The 18,686-nt window shown below is 38.3% G+C and overlaps 1 protein-coding gene across 1 annotated transcript in view; it reads right to left on the bottom strand.

The window, feature by feature from the left end:
- The window catches only part of AFF2 (AF4/FMR2 family member 2), a 249,579-nt gene extending 244,529 nt beyond the window's left edge, over positions 1 to 5,050 (bottom strand). The window contains exon 1 of the mRNA XM_018070753.1: positions 4,943 to 5,050. The gene's annotated coding sequence lies outside the window, so the exon portion shown is untranslated. The remainder of the gene's footprint in view (positions 1 to 4,942) is intronic.
- Positions 5,051 to 18,686: the final 13,636 nt, after the last annotated feature.

The following is an 18,686-nucleotide window of genomic DNA, read 5'->3' as shown; positions in this document are numbered from 1 at the left end:
CTCAACAAGGGATCCTATCATGCCCCTGATCCCATTTTCCTCAAGTATTAAGCAGAAGTTTGAGAGATGAAAAAAATTCATGCATGCACTTCTCCTGAAATACCTGCTTCTATTACCCACTGCTGAACAAGTCAGAAGATGAGAAGAATACTGCAGAAAGATTTTTTTTTTCCTTAGTACTGCACATGCCATAAAAAATGTTTAAAAAGAAGATAATAAATGCAAATTTGCTTTTGCTCATCCTAAGGGATTCTAACATATATTACCACTGCACTGAGGCAGTGATTTAAAAATTAACTGTTCAATGTTGTTCTCATCTATATATATTTTGCCAGTGCTCCTGACAGACACAGTTAATGATCCCAGTTGTGGAGAACCACGAATCACTTTTATTCACTAACTAAGTCCCTAGGTTGGTCATTTTAGTGGCAAAAATTATATTCTAGCTAAGCCAAGAATAAGCTCTTTGTATATGAGCAGTCTCCTTCAACTGAGTTGCACAATGAGTTGTTTGGGCAGCAGCCAAAACCAGGCTCTCTCTGTTCAACCCCCAAATTTAAAACAAGGAGATTCCATTGTGCTTAAGGGCCCAGCAGGAATTATGATTCGAAGTCTAAACACTTACATACTTGTTCTGTTTCCTCCTTCCCCAAACACTTTAACTCCTTATGGGATAGCACATGGGAAGTAACAGTACTGAGAAAAGCCTGACCACCAACCTTCCCCTCTGTGGTTCAGCTACATTTCCAGGGTGCATTTAGCTTATTTTCCAGAAGGCAGAAGTTAAAAAAAAAAAAGTACTGACAACATACCATCACTGAAACACTTCAACATCACAGCACATTAAATGGTGCTTGTCTAGATCCTCACAGAGGGAATCAATATTTTAATTTCAATGTAGATCTTTTCAATTATTTTGTGTTGGAGGTATCTGATTTTCTCAACTTATTTTCTTTTACATGTCACATAATGATAAATATAATTTTTCCCAATATTAACTCTATTTTATGCACAATGCTCACATCCTGGGAATAAAAGACACTATAGAAATATTAGGTATTATTGGGTTTTGTAGTCATTTACTGGGAACATTAATAAATATATTTACTGAAAGCCATGGAGATTAAATTATTTTAAACATCCTTAGCATATTTTAAGTGCACTAAAGCTCATATTCAATGGTTATTTAAGTCAATGGAAGGATAAGTACTCTCTTCAGTGGCCTTTGGACCAGACTGCAAAGCAAAACAACACATTATGAATGTGAGTGGTAATTTGGTTTACACCTAAATAAAACTAGAGCACACAGAACCAACATCAGATTTGTGCTTCACAATCTGAACGAGTTCAGGCAAGTAGTGCACTGCACTATCTGTATTTAAGACATAAGGGATAACATTAATGTTTTTACTTTATTTCCACAACAAATTCAGGGCTCTCATGAGCAGCACAGTATTATTGACAAACCTGGATACCAGCAAGAGAAACACAAAATCCAGTCATAATTTCTTGTTGCTCTTTGTTACTTCCAGATTGGGGACAATTTCTGCCTTCATATTCCAGATAATTGGCTGATTTCTTAAAGGAAACCCCTGTACATCTTGTTTTCTGAACAGCATGTTGAAGCACAATTTTGTTTCTATCAAGGAAATGCAGCATTTTGAGTATTCCAAGGCATAAATTATACCCCTAGTTTATGAATCATGGTTAGTAGCCTTCCCCCTTATTCTAGGCTCCTGTTAGTTTAGTAAATGTACACCTTCCTGCATTTGCTCCTATTTCTTTCAAAAACTATCTGTACAGAATCCTACTGGAAGACTAATTTGCTAGCTAGCTATTGCATTATAGTTTTACAAAGAAAAGAACTAATGCACTCAAACTTACAGGCCCAATTTACAAGGGTTTTGTGAAAATTTGTATGAAACTTGAGGTTTCATAATTCATTCACTTTCTTATGCCTCATAGTTAAACTAACCTCCACGGATTAGAAGCTGAGATCTTTTTTATGCTAAGCTTGAAAAGCATGGAGGGGCTTTACCTGAAAAAAGATAAATGATTTAACATTCACCAAAGGCTCCACAATGGAAATGCTGCCCATTGGGTTCTCTTTCTCAAGTTGAACTCTTCTGAGGCAATTCCTTTGAAAAGTAACAAAAATGCTCCTACTGTTTTCTTTTAAAATACTCATCTCTGAAACTCTTTACTAATTCAAAACATTAAAAGGTATCAACAATTCAGTAGTAAAATTACAGCTTCTCTCAGGAAAACTCCAGCATTGCCTTTTCAAGTGTCTGTTGCCACAACACTGCAGGCTCTTCTCTGATCCCTTCTGCAAAATCAAGCATGAGCAGGTTGCACCAGAGCTCAGAGGCAGGACCTGCAACCCACTTGCATTAAAGAGCAACACAGCCCTCGCTGCCTGACCTTCCCAAAATAATGCTGGATGTCATCACGTTGTCAGAGGTGTTGTTTCCCCGCATGAGACAGCAGAGCTTCTAAAGGAGGCATTTATCTTTTAACAAGCGTGCACAAATGTATTTTATACACCCACAGAAGTAAATATCTCTTTTCATGTGAGTGCACACACACAAACTACAAAGAAGCAATGTAGAAACACGCACTTGTCCAAAACTATAATGAACACCTACGTTTTATTTGACAGAGGGAAAGAAAGATGCTGTAACAGCTAGAGCAGAGAGATGATAGATGAAGGCAGATAATCCACACATCTTGTGATGCACAGTGGCAGCAAACTCCATGAGAAAACCTGAGCTCTTTTCTTCAAGCAACTTTTAATATCCCCAACCCTACTGCAACCCAAAAAACAGCTGCCAGTTGTTCAGTCTTTAAAACATCAAAACCAGCAGTGGTGGTATTCCCTACCCCAACTGTCCCTTCTCTAGATACTGTTGAAGCAAATGAGGAAGGCATGATAAACAAGTAAGGACACTAGGTCTGGGAATAAAAGAAAGAAGTACAACAGATATTGGTGCTGCGTGTGTGCAGTTCCTGACATAAAATTTTGCACTGTTTTGCAAACTGGTCTATCTACTAAAATCCAAATGACTACTTGCATGAATGAAAACGTGCCTGACATGCAAAAATCAGTTCATAGTAAGTTATTATTCCCATAAAGAAGCTAAAATGTGGTTTAAAGCAGAAATAGTGCATTTATTAGATTTTTATTAAAAAAAAAAATCAAAAAGACCCCACAAACAAACTATCCAATGCATAGTCCTTATTTGGCTGAATATGTCTGTCATGGATGAGTGGAATGCACCTCACTCAAAAGAGAGAAGCAGCAACGTGTTTTATTGAGGTAAAATAATTTGACAGAGGTTGATAAATTCAATGGAATTCAACAAAGTTTAACAGTGGTTTGACATTAAAACTTATTGCCAGCAGTAAGTTTTATGCCAAGGTTCACCTTCTTAATTGCTGCATGGAAGAAACCTGCAAAGGCAAATTGAGTCAGAATGGTTCTAATTCAAGAGATCAGAGATGCAAAGATTAAGGAGAACCCTCCCATCAGTCAGAAGGCTCAGAATAGACCTCTTGCTCTCTAAACTCCTTATGGACCCTGAGCATGGCTGGATGCAATCTTAGCCTCAGACTTGGTCAATGGTTTAAGTCTAATGGAATTATTCATATAATATTTACAATAATATTGAGTAGCTACATGGACTAGCAATGTTTCATAGGATTAATTCAGCATAGTATCAGTCAGTTATCAAGTATCTGTCATGGGTAAGGGATCTCCCTGCCTTGGGTAAGGAAGGAATCTCTACCCCTTGAGAGGCATCCCTGCTCAAGTAGAGGGTCATCTGGTGTGCAGTCCAGCTGCACTTCAGGGTAAGATCAAACTGGGCCCACCCTGATGGCAGTATTTATAGGGTGAAGAAGTTGGTTGCTAGTCAGGAGAGTAGGGAGAGACATCTTCATTTTAGCTCTGATATTTTGTTCTGTGCTTTGGTTACCTTGCACTTTTGGGTTTCAAAACCGGCTTTTGAAATATTTTTCAAGACACCTTCACTCCCTGGAACGCCAGCCAGGGGCTTCCAGCAGGCAAGTTCACCTCAAGGACGAAAGGCCTGTTGCTCCTCAAGTCAGCCTGAACCAAAGTACAGCTTGGAGTCAAGTGTATCCACCACACTTCCGTGGTCTATAATTATTAGACATCATATGATTATAACGACAGTCTTTTCTCCTCCTTTCTGGGTGATTTTCAAAGAGCCCTCATCTTCCCTTACAGCTGCTAACAATGTAAAATGGAAAGATGAAGTGGTGGCCTTTCAATGGATGTCACTGATTGGGAGGAGAAAGAGATATGGAAATTTACATTCTGATGAATTCTTTAGGGAATGTCTTACTGAAAATCAAAGCAGCAGAAATCATAAAGGGGGACATCCCTTGGTGATGAAAATCTCAGGCAGCAAGGCTCCTTAGAGAGAATAAGACTTGTCATAAAAGTCCCTTTCATACCCTTGTTATGCTCCCCAAAGATTCAGTCTCCCAAAAGACTTCTTTGGATGGTTATGATTGCACAAAAAAGCTTATGAACTCATTATTTATAGAGGGGACATTGGTTTTAACAACTCGTATATTTTCTTCTTAAAAATAAAAGAACTAATAGCTAGCTTTGTATAAACCCACTTATAGAAACAGGAGCTGCACATACTTCTACTGCAGGACTTTGCTACGTGTTTATAGAGGAAGGAATCTTGAACTGGACTGTAACCAAAATTCCTGATTCTGCCAATGCTAGCATGCTAAGCTGGGCAGCACATTCACTTTGCTCTGCTGCTGATCTGTACAATCAGTGTATTCAAGAGTATAAGCACCAAGGCAGATGTGATACTTCCCTTTCTTGCAGGTGAAGAGAAGCTTTATCTGTGTTTGTAAAAGCCATTCTGAAAATGCAAAATATAACAATGCAACTTACCTTGTAGGGTTCCCCAAAGAGGTTAAAACCTGAAGCAAAGAGATCTTCATCTTGCTGGACTTCCTGGTTTCTTCTCTCCCATTCCTTCCGCTTAAGTGCACTCCGGTCTTGTTCATAGTGACTGAAGAAGAGAAAGAGAGAAAGGACAACACGTTATTTCCTCCATAATTTAGTTACATGTTCATAAGTATCAGTAATAGCCATAAAACATCAGAAACAATGCAATTCCCAAGGATAATTCTGAAAGAAAGAAGCAGCCACTGAATAATTTTTCCAAATTTAAACCTGGAATCATAAAACTATGCAAAATTGGGCAGTAGGCCAGTCAGTACACTTCTAAAATGAAAACAGAGAAAAATATTGTTTTCAAACTAACAGGGTATTATGCAGAGTAATAAAATATACTTTGATGTCTTTGTATGAACAGCCTGTTCATACACATGAGTGTGAACACACACACACACACTCGTGTGCCCACAGAGCGTGTACGGGCAGAGAAAGCAAATGTGAAGTCAAGGAAGCACAGCAACATCTAAAAATCCATTTAACTAAACATCCATCCCAATGCTCCAGGTCATCCATGTGTGGTTTAGACCACCTAATTCTGTCCCACTTCTTGTTAAAATTTATGTACAGTTTCACTGTAGGTGTCAAGGGGGGGTTACAAAGTGGTTTTGTAGCAGCAGGCTGCCAGAAGAGACTTTGGGATAGTTGATTCCAGTATCAGATAAAATTCTACATACAAACACACAGAAAAGAATCCAGCATCTCAGTGTAGCAATGGTGAGTGGCACTTATCTGTGTGTCAGCTTACTTTGTGCACCTGCCAGACCTAGATGACAAGCTGAGAGACCACATTCACTTCTCCCCTGAATAGCACTGAAGTACTTTGGTCTTTTGGCTTTACAAACTACCTCCTGCTCCTCTGAGGGAAAAGATATAATTAAAACCCTGAAGGAGAGGGAAAAAATAGGAAAGGAAAAGATGCATGCTTCAACTTGCACTGACAACCTCTCATGTGACAAGCATTAGGGGACACTTCTGTGCTTCCAACCCGTATTTGATTTGTTATGAGGCTTTTGGCTCTGCTTTGTGTCAGCTAATTAGCTACCAAATTCCAGATGACAATTTGAATAGCAGATTTGGTATATGCCCTGATGTTATCTGCAATAAGCAGTATTTCCCTGATAGGTGCTGGACATGCATGCACACATCCACACACAGCCTCTGTGTACAAATGCTTACACACAAACATACATATTACAGCTGTAACAAAGAACAGTTAATTCTCCTATCTCTGGCGAGAATGAATTAAATCTCCACAGAGCTCCACTGCACTTGGAAGATAACCAAATATCTACAACTTTTGCCTTTTTAGCTCAGCATGATGTTGTATTGAAAGCTTCACACCGAGAGATATAATGAGGAATGAACTGCACAGTGATGAGGCTTTAACAGTGTATAAAGTCACTGATTTCTGAGTGAAACCACAATTACTAATTTGAAGCACCAGCTAATTAAAACCACAGCTATGTATTTAGCCTCTTGTTATACCTACTGCAGTTTATAATTATGAGGACCTCTTTATCTACTCAATTAAAGTTCTTATGATTCAGGCAGGTTGTGTTTGAACCTGCAAGCCCTGCAGAGAGCACAGGAAAGCATATGTCTGTTGCCTGATGACTCCATGTTATCCTTACACTCATATACTTGTTTTTGTACAGGCAGGGAAAGAAAAAAGGAAAGACCTGCCACAGAGAGATCCCTAAATAAAAAATATGAATTAATAATTGGTTTAAGCAATTCAAGACCACTCAGAGTTGGATTGAATAAGGCTTGATTATGGCTTGTAAACTGAATGCAAAGCCACCTACATAGGTTGAGCTGAATGATTTCCATCCCCATTTTCCTTCTACAGGTTAGAAGGCAGAAAACATGTCACGTTTTGTTTTGTTTAATTTATTTATTTATAACACCTCCTGATGTAGTGGCATGACTAACACCAAAAGCAAGCTCCAGAACATTGTTATAATCAATCCTGGTATTTCTGCAGAAGGTTTAGTACTGTTTGCTGGTTTCCTGAGAGAGACAGAAGGGAAACTGTTGTAAAAACAGTCATTTTACTACTCTATATGTGACCACATTGCTGATGCAATGCTGCAAACCACAAGCAAACTGTTCACTAAAAGTGAAGGGGGGATAAGCATCCCTTCCTTTCATATTCTAAATCCACATTACAATACACAAGTATGGAAATAAGTCAACGCAAGCTGTTTCCCAAATTGTTACCCAAAGAAGAGGACAAGGTTCCTCTCCACAACTTTGCTGGAGAAGGGGGTTGGTTTAACCCAGAAATAATCCAGCCCAGGAGGAGTAGGAACACACTATGGTTATCCCTCTCATGGGAGATCTTTCCAGGGATTTCTTTGACAGTTTGACCCACAGACTGGGTGACTCTTTCAGCAAGATCAGATCATTATGAAGTTATAAACCCAGTCTCATGGATCTGGTCTAAGAAAGATTTTATATCCTGCATAAATCATCTTTGCTTACGGGAGCAGTCCTATCCCAGGCAGTGCCAGCACTCACTTCAGAAAGAATTATTCATGAAAGTTAGAGCTGTGTTTTACAGCTTCTCAATGGCTTCCCTGGCCTGGGGTTTCAGGGTGAAATCCTGGGCCCATTCAAATCAAACTGAATCTGGCCACTGAACACAGAGATCACAGACTACAGCACAGAACGTATCTCGCCCCTCGTGAGGTTCCAGCATTTTGTTACCTAAAAGCCAGCTCTGGTTGCAAGCATGTAAAGTATTTAGGGAACCAAGTGAGGCATTATGCCATATCCTATCTGAGAAAAACCAGCAGAGGCCCTAAGACTATTTAGATATGTTTTATGACACATTACAAAACCACAAATTCAAAAATGATGAAAACAGCAGTGGCATAATTCAGAGTGGCATAATCACTTTAAAAGCCATTAACTTGAGCTAACACAGTATTTACAATGTTAACAGTAAAAAGGTTGAAAATACAGTATTTTCCAACGCAACCTACTGAACTGTTTCTCTCGTAGTGCATTTATGAATGTTATCCATGCACCCAAGAGGTGAATGCAAAGGTGCATCTCAAGCCCTGGACCCCAGCAGTGTTTACACAGAACCAAACTGTGAGAATCCATGTTACAACACAAGCAAAGCCCTAAGTGAATTGCCACCTCTGCATCAATCCAAATCCCTCTCTTGTATATTCTCTTGTGAGAACAACAAAAAAAAAAACCCCAGAAAAAAAAAAAGCTTCATTTTGAACTTTCCACTTACACAGTCACATGGTACCCTTAAGTGTACAAAGTATCTATGCAAAAGGAAGTGGTTGCTCATCCTGTCAGGTCCATTACTTGGCTTATTTCTCTGCAAATGTACTTTTGCTATGGGAACACTTGACAGGGTGCTGATTGTGTCTACAGGAAGTCAAATATTGTAAGATCATACACAGATTAGGATAACAATTTATTTGGGTTCCTTTTAATCCAAAGAGGGATGATGATTAGATCTTAAGGCTGCAGTGCACTGAGACCTAATGGGATGCTCTCCAGAAACTCTTAATGCAGCCACAATGCAATCTCTGGGACTTGTGTTTAATTTTTAGCTTAACTAATGTTCTGTGAAATACAGATATGTGATTAGTGGGGAAGGTGTCAGTGAAAACTATAGTCAGATACCATGAGGAACATCAGAGTTCAGTCTGTCTCACTATAGTATGAGAAATACTTCATGAGTCCTCTAAAGCCATGAGAGCGGGATATCACAATACAGACTTTTGCAAACATTTTAAAACAAGATTTAGAAGGAAACAGCTGTAGGCCACAATATTCATTGTATCCAAGAAGGCCAGTTCCCTATGCACAACTATTATGTGACAATGCAGTTTAAATACATGAGCTCTATTGTTTTGTTACAACTTATTAGATTAATAATTGAACACCTTTGCCCTCGGTGCAGCCCTCGGGGGCTGTGGGGACAACCCAGATCCATCTCGATCTCCGGAGAACGGAGAAAGGGAGAAGGTGGCTGAGGCAGAAGGAGGTTATATCAAGGCAAAAGATAACAGACAGGCATGTAGGTTTTGGATTGGAAGCTAAAAATGTGGATCTGGCGATAAGAGATGGAAGTCAGACAAGCGCTGGCTACAAAAAGGAGAACTAGAAGGAGAGCAAAATTTGGGGCACTGGAAAGGACAGTACAATCATCTGTGGTGAAAGTGAGAGGATGTGGTGAGAAAGATCTGGAGAGAAGAGAAAAAACCTTTTAGGACAGACTGCAACAAAGTAAGAGGTTAGAGGGAAGAGTTAAAGGAAAGCTGATGAAATGAAACCAACAGCTAAAGGCTGAGATCGAGCGTTTGAGGTCTGTTTTCAAAGTTGTGCTAACCACAGCCACAGAAGTAGTCTCCAAAGCACAGCGGACTAGGCAAGCCAGACAAGAGCCTGAAAGACAGGAGAAAGAGCAGAAGAAAGAAGTCAGACCAGTTGGAAGGAGTAGTCTCTGTGATACTAAGAAGGAGAAGAGAGAAAAATGATCAAACACCTAATGTTGCAGACAAATCATGAATGAGAACAGAACACTGCTCTGTTGATTCAGTCAAAACAACAAGAGCCCAATAGGGAAAGAATCAATAAAAAAAAGCTGGAGCAGAGAGGCTTTATAGCAGCGACAGACTACATCCACGAGGATAAATGAATGACATTCAAGAAAAACAGCATTTATCCACAAGTTAGGGAAGAAGTAGTTGCTGTTCTCAGTAACACATCTCAATTCACAAAAATGCACAACTATGATGAAATCAAACATTCCACTGTAGTGGTTCCACACCCCTTAAAATATCGGATGTGCCTAAATGATGAAAGAAGTTCTCAAACTGAAATGTTTGTCATTTGTGGAAACGAGAAATAAACACAAGCTTCTAAACTAAGACACAGTGGATATAAAATGATATGAATTTGAGAACTGAAAGTCCTTTCCCAAGGTTGTTTCTTCATAGTTTTTACTTTGCCCACAAGCACTCAGGAAGTTGGAGAAGTAAACTCAGCTTCCTCGAAAACTAACTCTCATGCCTGCACAAGGTATTAAACATCCCAAATCAAAACCCACTCATGAAAATATTTCCTACATGGGAAATCCAACTCGGGTCAATGAGAATATCCCCCATGCTTAAAATACATGCTTACATGCCCATACCAGGCCAATTCTTTTTCAATGTGAGCTAAAAAATGTAAAGTAAAAAGCATTTAAGCTGGTAATCAAACTAACAACTACATTACAATGGGAATTCACTTGTTCATAACTCCAGATTTATCTCACCATAACTCCACCAATTTCAGGTAAAAGCAGAGTACCACAACACTGTAATTCCTTCATCTCTTCAGACTGTCCTTATATAAACTCTGGTACTTCAATACATTTATTTCAAATGAAAAAGAAAAATGAAAAAGCAGCCTCAGGACTTAAATTTCATCGCAGGTCTTAAAATGTATTCACTAAACGAGAGGAATTTCAAAATCTGATCTTTAAGCAGAAATATGGCCAACTTAACATATCTCCCCTGCTGATCTGAAGTCTTTGTTTCACTTAATGATAAACAACATAAGCACCACCACACTTAAAATAGAAAAATTCCTCTTCCTCTGTTTATCACCACTGAACTTGCATCTTTGTCCTGGTAATTTTCCTACTTAACAGAGACCAATCAAGTCATGATAGAATAGCTTTACAACTTCTCAGTATCTTTCATATTTAACATTTACTTTAATGCTGTCTTCTTTTTCATAGCATGAATAGTTATTGAAAGTGTCTTGCAGAGAACATATCTATCACTGTACTTCAAGATAAATGATTTATTTTTAAATATAGAATATTCTGTCTTTGATGTTCAACAGTTCTGCAGAGAAATACTTGAGATGGTCACTGGTTATCTATCCACATGAGCTAAATCTCTTCACAATTTGCATTAAAAACAATGCCATTCCTGTAGCACATTTAACAGAGAATGTAGAAGATTAAAGCCTCCGAAGAAAATAACACCCAGGAGACCCCTGGGCAAATTATGGAAATGTAAGCTAGAAGGCTAAGGGTTTGGCTTCTATTTGTCATATTCTTCATTCTTTTTAGTTATTCCCACACACACCAAGTAACTAGAAAACAATTTTCTCCTCTTTTTGGTATAATGCAGCCCCCAAACCTTTCCTCCCCGTGAATTTGGAAGGAACGATTCTGGGGGAATGGATGACAGAGATAAGCTCCTGAATAGTAAGCATATAAAGAATAGATGAGGTTTCAAAGGGGAGCATTTATTGTTTCCTGTATCATAGCACATTGTCTTTCAATATGATTAGTTATCAGTCTGAGTTATCAAAAACTGGGATGAAATAAAGCGCTTACGCAGTTATGCTTCATTGATGTCAGCTAGGGGAGCATGAAAATCTCCATGAAGTTGGGTAATTGATGTGTAAATCAGAGCTCAATCACTCTGTAATAGAAATGGTCCCACTGAAAGTATGGTTGTTGAACAGTATTGCAGTATGGTGGGGAAGAAGGAGAGAAACAGAGTCAAGATTTATTTATTAAAAAATATAATAACTGGCAATTTGCACAATTTTCTCTTCAAGAGAGAAGTGCTGTCAGATACATTTAAATGCAAGCTGCAGATCACTATATTTGGGTACCCTTATTCGGCAATAATTAACTGTTTCTGTTTTATTAAAATGCTTGGGGACACTGTTATGGATATTTAAAAAGCAAATTAAATGAACATGTTCATCCTTTGAAAGGCAACACGTGTAAATGACATCAGCAATTGTAATTTGCTTAACAATGTGTGTTCAAGGTATGTTTTGGAGTCCTATTACAGTCTTCTTGTCAGTTCAAATTTGCAGTATGAGAAACAAAAGCAAAACTGAAGGAAAAGAGGGGGAAAAAGAAAACTGAAGAGAAAACTATTTATAAACACAGCTTCAGAAGGACATTAAAAGACAAACAGTCATTAGAACATCAGTCACATAAAACAGCTTTCCAACATGCAGTATTTCTAAGAATAAACATCTGATTCATAAATAAAAGAGCTAGTTAAGGTAACACTATGGGGTTATTTTTGTTGTAATTTTTTTTCTTTAAATAAATGAATATGCATTGAGGTGTTGATATCAACTTCCCAGAAACACCTGGAATCCAGTATTCTAGTTATGATTCGCAATAAACCAATGATAAATTGTAACTAACTTAAATAAATGTGAAATTTATGAGCATTTTGGCATCAAATGAATTACATTCAGGACACTGGAGCTGGATTAAAAAGCTTTATTAGATGGGTAATGTGCTGTGGCTGTTAGGGGACTCTGATCACTACAAGGGGGTTGAATAGGAAAGGACATTCAACCTAAACTCTGAATTTCATTGTTCTTCTGAGTTTAACAGGACATGACAGGTTTTTAAATGTCTCTGTTTGCTTTTTTAATTTTTATATCTCCTGGGATTTGGAGCTTCTTCAAAATTCACTGATGGCAATGAAGTCTTTGCCCAAGTATATACTATATTTCACAGCATATCTCCTAAAGACATCCTAGTGGTCATCAGCTTCCTAGCAGCCTATCAGCACCAGCACTCTGTGTATTCATGTGCTACAGATAAATTGTGTTTAGTTGTATGCTGTGAATTATTCTTTATACACATCAATAGCAAATGTGGCATAGTACTGCTACAAAGAGTATATTTTACATATATTAATCCCAAGATATAACACTAATTTAATGCAATTAAAAATATTCTCACAATGCTTGTTACAGTCTGTTTTTCCTTCACCTGAACAGCTCAAATTGTGAAGCCTTTCCTGTAAATGTACATTTCTTTGTACATTTACCGTTTTTGAAGCATAAGATGTACTTTAATATATGGAAACTCAAAATCTTTAACTTACTCTCACCTAATGTGTACAGACTGCACTCTTACATCTGCGCTGAAAACCATTTTGGAATTCTACTTTTGTCTTTATCTTTTTTCATATTTCGAATTAATTTTTTGTCTTTAATACCACCACTCAAAACCTTCCTGGGCACCTGTCAGATGCCTCCTTAAAAATGGATTCCACACATTTATATATGTTCGAAATGTTGGCAGTGAGACCTAATAGATGGCAGAATAGATAGATATAAATCTAGTCTTTTAAAGAAGACACAAAACAATCATGATTAACACAACCTTTTGGGTACAGATGAATCAGCACAATCAACTGCTTGAGTATTTTATCACAGAAATGCTTCTGTGGGCTCCTACAGCTCTAATAAATGCATTCATTTACTAACAGGCACCTCTACTCCCTTGAGCATTTTCACATGCTGTGCAGCTATTTAACCACATGTTCTTAAACTTAACATGTGCTGAAGAATACCACCACAGGAAAATTAAAAATTCAGTAGGATGACTATTTCATTCATCAATTTTAGACTGAAGAAGTTCACACAGGTCTCTGTGTGCAGTGCACACATACAGACTGATTCAGAGACTCCAGTGCACAGAAAAACGGTACTCTAAGCCTAATATAATTCAACTGCTTGAATTATTGCTGAAACGGACAGAGATGATCAAATAAATGCAAGGTGCTCTCATTTCAAATTCAAGTACACATGCACCCCCTTTTCAGTGCTGTTGTGAAATACATTGCTCATCTTGGGCACGAGCAAATTGCAGAAGATGCAATGATCTTGTAGCTTCATAAGACTTAATGCTCATAAGCTTGTAAAGAACCCAGAACATTTCAAACTCCAAGTTTTAAGCGTTCTTCCACTGGACTTTAAAAAGCCTCACAGCAACAAGGTGCCTGTTCCATACCTTAGGAAAGAATAATAATATTTTGTGGTTATTTTTCCTAAATAGATTCAGAGTCAGCAGGTCAATGGATTATCATCATCATTGGCTTCTAGTGAGGAAGATAATCTATAACAAATACTGTTCATGTCTACAGCAAACATATAATGTTTATTCCTCATTTATAAACAAGGTATAAAGTATGACAAAATAATTTAACCAAACCAGCACAAAGTTCATCAGCATTGCTGAGGTTTACATCCTCTCCAAGGGCATAGTTCAAAACTTCAACTGATGCTACTGGCAATTTTCCCAGTGAATTCAATGAGGGCTGGATGGGACCCAGCCATTTAATAATGACAAAAAAAGCCAGGTGTCATAGCACAGCCAGCTCTAACTCACAGCAACTTCTTGCTATAAACTAACTTTTCTGCTATATTCCTCATGCTAACAGAATTTTTTTATCCACTGCCAAGAGTTTAAAAAGTCTTAAGTACAAACCAGCACATGCCAGAGCTACAGAACTTCTACGGTCATTCCTTACAACATGTTGCTACTGGCTGCAGAGACAAAGGTAAATTAAATGAAATTTAAGAATTTCTTAATTCAAAAAAAAAAAATTGAGATACCAAATAATTTTCCTAATCTACCCCACAGGCCATTATGACCTTGAAATAAAGAGTGATTATACACACACACACGTATATATATATATATATATATTAGTGATGTTATAGATTACACACATGACATCTCAGCCAACTGACAGGAATAATGAAATTTGCCTCTACCCCACAGTAAGTACTGACACACACACACACACACCAGGCAGATCACAGACCTTGTCACTGAGAAAAAGTAAACCAAATGTATCATGCTCCCTGAAAAAACAACACCCTTAAATTTAAGTCGACATGGGAATGCTGTGCAATTAGGGATATGGCATGTAGGTGTTACACAAGTTTGAAATATGCTCTGGGATTTGAAAGCTAAAAACAAGTTGTAAAATACTTCTTTACACAGAGAAAAATCATAATAAAATGTTATTTAGACTGGCTATAACTACAACCTCATGTCTGAAATGACTTGAATGTTTAAGATGGGTGTGATGCAAATGATTATCCCAGTACTGCAGTTCCCAGAGCCAAAGAGAAACTATATCTGTTTCCCCAATTATGTTTTGAATGTGTTTGAAATCTCACATGTATACCTGACTTCATGAATGACTGAAATATCACAATGAACAAAACAGGGCTATTTAGGGCCAAACTCCCAGAAGAAGGGAACCAAACAGACCAAAGTTCTGTTTAACCCATCCTGCCTCTGACAACAGGCAACAGCAAACACCCAGTAAAGCCCAAAGGAACAGGGCAAAGAGCTCCCCAAAATACTGCCATTGCCCTGACAAAACTGTGGCACATGAAACCATGTGTTAAGTACAAAGGAGCTGGTATATTTATACTTAACAGCTCTGGGAAACTTTTCTCCAAAGAATGCTCTCAAACAGAATACTCTGTGTCAAAGAGCTTCACAACTCATCTGAACTTATCTCCTTCTCTCAAACTAGGTTTACTGCTCCTATCAGCTCTGAAAACCTCACTGGTTTAAAAAGATTGTATTGTATTAAAAGATTTAATACAAAAGATTGTATTAAAAAGAGAACTCCTATGCATTTTGGGGGGCACCAACACTTACTACAGGCAAATAGAAAGAAAGTTCCTGTGCTCTTTAGTCTCTGGAGAATCTCAGGCACACATTCCACAGCACTAACTATACCCTGCACTGTCGAGACCAGACACATGGGTTACTACATCCTGAATAATAGTTATTTGCACTCCAAAAACTTTTCTATTTTTGTCCCTTCTGCTGTCAATCAGCAAATGAATATCACTTATTTTCATAACATGAACACAATGTGTTACTTAACAAAAGTGCATCCTTTTTTATTTCCCTACCATCAAACATTTGTCTAATAGAAATATTATACTATGTAACATGCACATATTAAAATGCAATGTAAGTTGAATCATATTCATTGGAGGCTGGCCAACTCCAGCACATTTCAGTATTTAATAATAAAATAGTCTAGTGCAAAAATATGTAAACTAGCTTCCATCCTGCTTTAATATTCACTTAACATGAGAAGAAAGGGAATGCAATTTTGTTTAAATATTAAACATTACATTTCTTCTTTTGATTATTAAAGTATTATTAAAGTTAAATGAAAATGTGTTTGCAACCTCCTTCCTCTGAAGTCTTACAGGTCACTGTTATCACTAATATTTTGTCCCTCTAGCTGGTTTCTTTGGGGGATCTTAAAGCTCTTTACGAATCAGATCAAGCCATGCCCGATAATACCTCTGGGAAGAAGCAACTACTGTCAAGCAAAACATCAGAGGGAATGAAAGTTTAAGGGAGTTGATGACAGTCATTCAAGAAGAGATGGCTGAGGGAAGAAAACCGAGGAGCCCCAGCTCTCACATGTTAAACTTTACCATAAGACCAGCTGTAACCTGCAACCATTCATCCACCTCTAAGCTCTGAGATGACAACCATCAAGCTGAAATTTAAGACTATCTAACACCACCATATAGCAGGGAGGAATTATCATTATGTGCATTTCCAGAACACTGGGTCATACACTGCAAGACAAGTTTTCTCCTGCTGAATGTCACTGGGAGAGGTCAGAAAGGATGTTCCTATTACATTTGCTGGAAGGATGGAGTATATCAAATGATTTAATTTTGTGTAGTGCCCCACTTACTTTGACGAACTGATACTGCACAGGGCATAATGTCATTAGGTGATTAAAGTACAAGAGCACTCAGCTTCCCACCTCCTTTCACAACAAGGGCCTGTAAGTGCTACTGCAGCGGGCTCAAAACCGGGAAAAGTTGTGGCTGTGGAGGCAACACGGGCTCAGTACCATAAAACACCAACCAACTCCCACCCTGGCACTGACCAGAAATAAGCTTCCTAGTCCCCCTGAGAGAGCTGCCTTCTCCTCAGCCTCATGAAGAACTTTCCATCCCTGGCAACAGCCCAAAACCACACGTGACCTTCAAGCGTCACGTCCACAGTCCTCTGACCCCAGCAGCAAAAGGACTCCGAGTTCAGCTGTACTGACAGCAAAGAGACATGATACAATCATAAGAATATGATGTACTTCCACTTTTCAGCTGGTATTGCCTTTGAAAGTAGCTAATGTTGAGCTCTCCTCATTATGCCAAACGTATGAAAACCTCAGAACCCATGTTAGGAAATGTGTGTTTTGTCACACACGCCCTTTTAAATTTATGTTTTCTTTCATACAAATACCTAATAGGGTTTGAATAAAATAAAATCTGCACACTGCCATGTGGAAATTAATTTTAAAGAACTGTTTATCAATTTAATTTCACTGATAGTAACAGACAGATTTATGAGGCAATTAACTAAATATTTGTTTTTTTCACGTTTCAATTCATTATAGTAAATTAACAATTTTCCACTTGAAAGTCTTGCATTGCTACACTGAAAGCCTAAAAAAAAGTGTATATTTCTGTCGGTCTAGGAAGGATTCTCTTTTCTTTACAACGTGGATTATTCTCCTCACATTAACTTAACACACTGTATATGTAATTCAACCCCCCACATTTCTGTATTCTCCTAGAACCTGTCATTCCTTTAATGCCAGTTTCAAGCAACCAGACAAAGAATAATTACAGCTCTAAAGCCAATGTAACATCTGCTCAAGCAAACAATCCTACAGAGGGGATTTTACAGATACATAACACCCACCTATGGTTCAGACAATCCCGAGAGACAAAACCAAGGCCCTGTGGCAGATCCAGCCTGGCCTCTTGAGCCACAATGCCAGTATGGGACAATGTGCTCTAAAGGAGCCGAGGGAAGGAGCACAATGAGCTGAGTCTAAGGTTAAGTTAAACATCAAGTAAAAAGTTTACCCTTTCTTCTAAGGGAGCCCATCTCCATGGCCAGCTGCCTCCCTGTGCACCGGGAGCCCCCAGCCAAGGCCCCCCCAGGATCTGTCAGACATGGCCAAAGGTGGATTCTCGGCTGTCAGCTGGGAGAGCACAGAGCCCAGCACTAACAGCCTCTGTGGCAATTTGCACATCATTAGCTATGAGCCCCGTGACTGCACATGTATAGCCACATTTCACATCTACCTTTGCTTTTTTTTGATGATTTAAACATATTAATTAATGATTTCAGCTCCAAGGAGGTCATCCGGTCGCGGCCGTGTGGATCTCTTCACCATTGCTGGCCAGATATTAAACACATTAAGAAGCAGTCAGAAGACAGAACTACAGCTTTATGTTCTTTTAACTGATACTGTACCAAATTAATATCAGGAGGAATATAGTCTATAAATATAAAAGCATCTGCTCATATGACTCCTTGGATTCTCTTCTCCTCTGTGTCAGCATTTCACTACCTGAACAGAAATAGTCTTGGTCCCTCCATACCTCAGTTGCCATTATGGAGAGCAGATCTATCAGTACTTACTGATCTCATGGGTTTCTGTCAGGTCAACTCATCAAGGACAAACTCTCTTGAGGAAACTGTACCAACTACATTCCTCAGTTCCACACAGGTTCTGGTTAAGCATTTCCTTGAATAAAATATAGCTCATCTACTTTTTAAAAATCGTCCTGTTAATTCACTGGATTACAGCACAATCACATCAGAGTATTAGTCTAAATAGGATTTTGTAGTCAGATCTGATCTAGAAGATTTAACATTTTAGAGGCCTCCATCTCATAATGCTGACAGAAATCATCAGGCAAAGGGAGAAACTGGGACTGCCTGTCACACCAAATGATGGGAACCTGTGTTTCATCAGACAAAACCCACATTTTTTTCCATTGTTAACATTTAGAAATTTGT

The sequence above is a fragment of the Manacus vitellinus genome, unplaced genomic scaffold (genome assembly GCF_001715985.3).
Source record: "Manacus vitellinus isolate BGI_N305 unplaced genomic scaffold, ASM171598v3 scaffold_19_pilon, whole genome shotgun sequence".
Lineage (NCBI taxonomy): Eukaryota > Metazoa > Chordata > Aves > Passeriformes > Pipridae > Manacus > Manacus vitellinus.
This window is presented reverse-complemented; position numbering and strand designations above follow the sequence as displayed.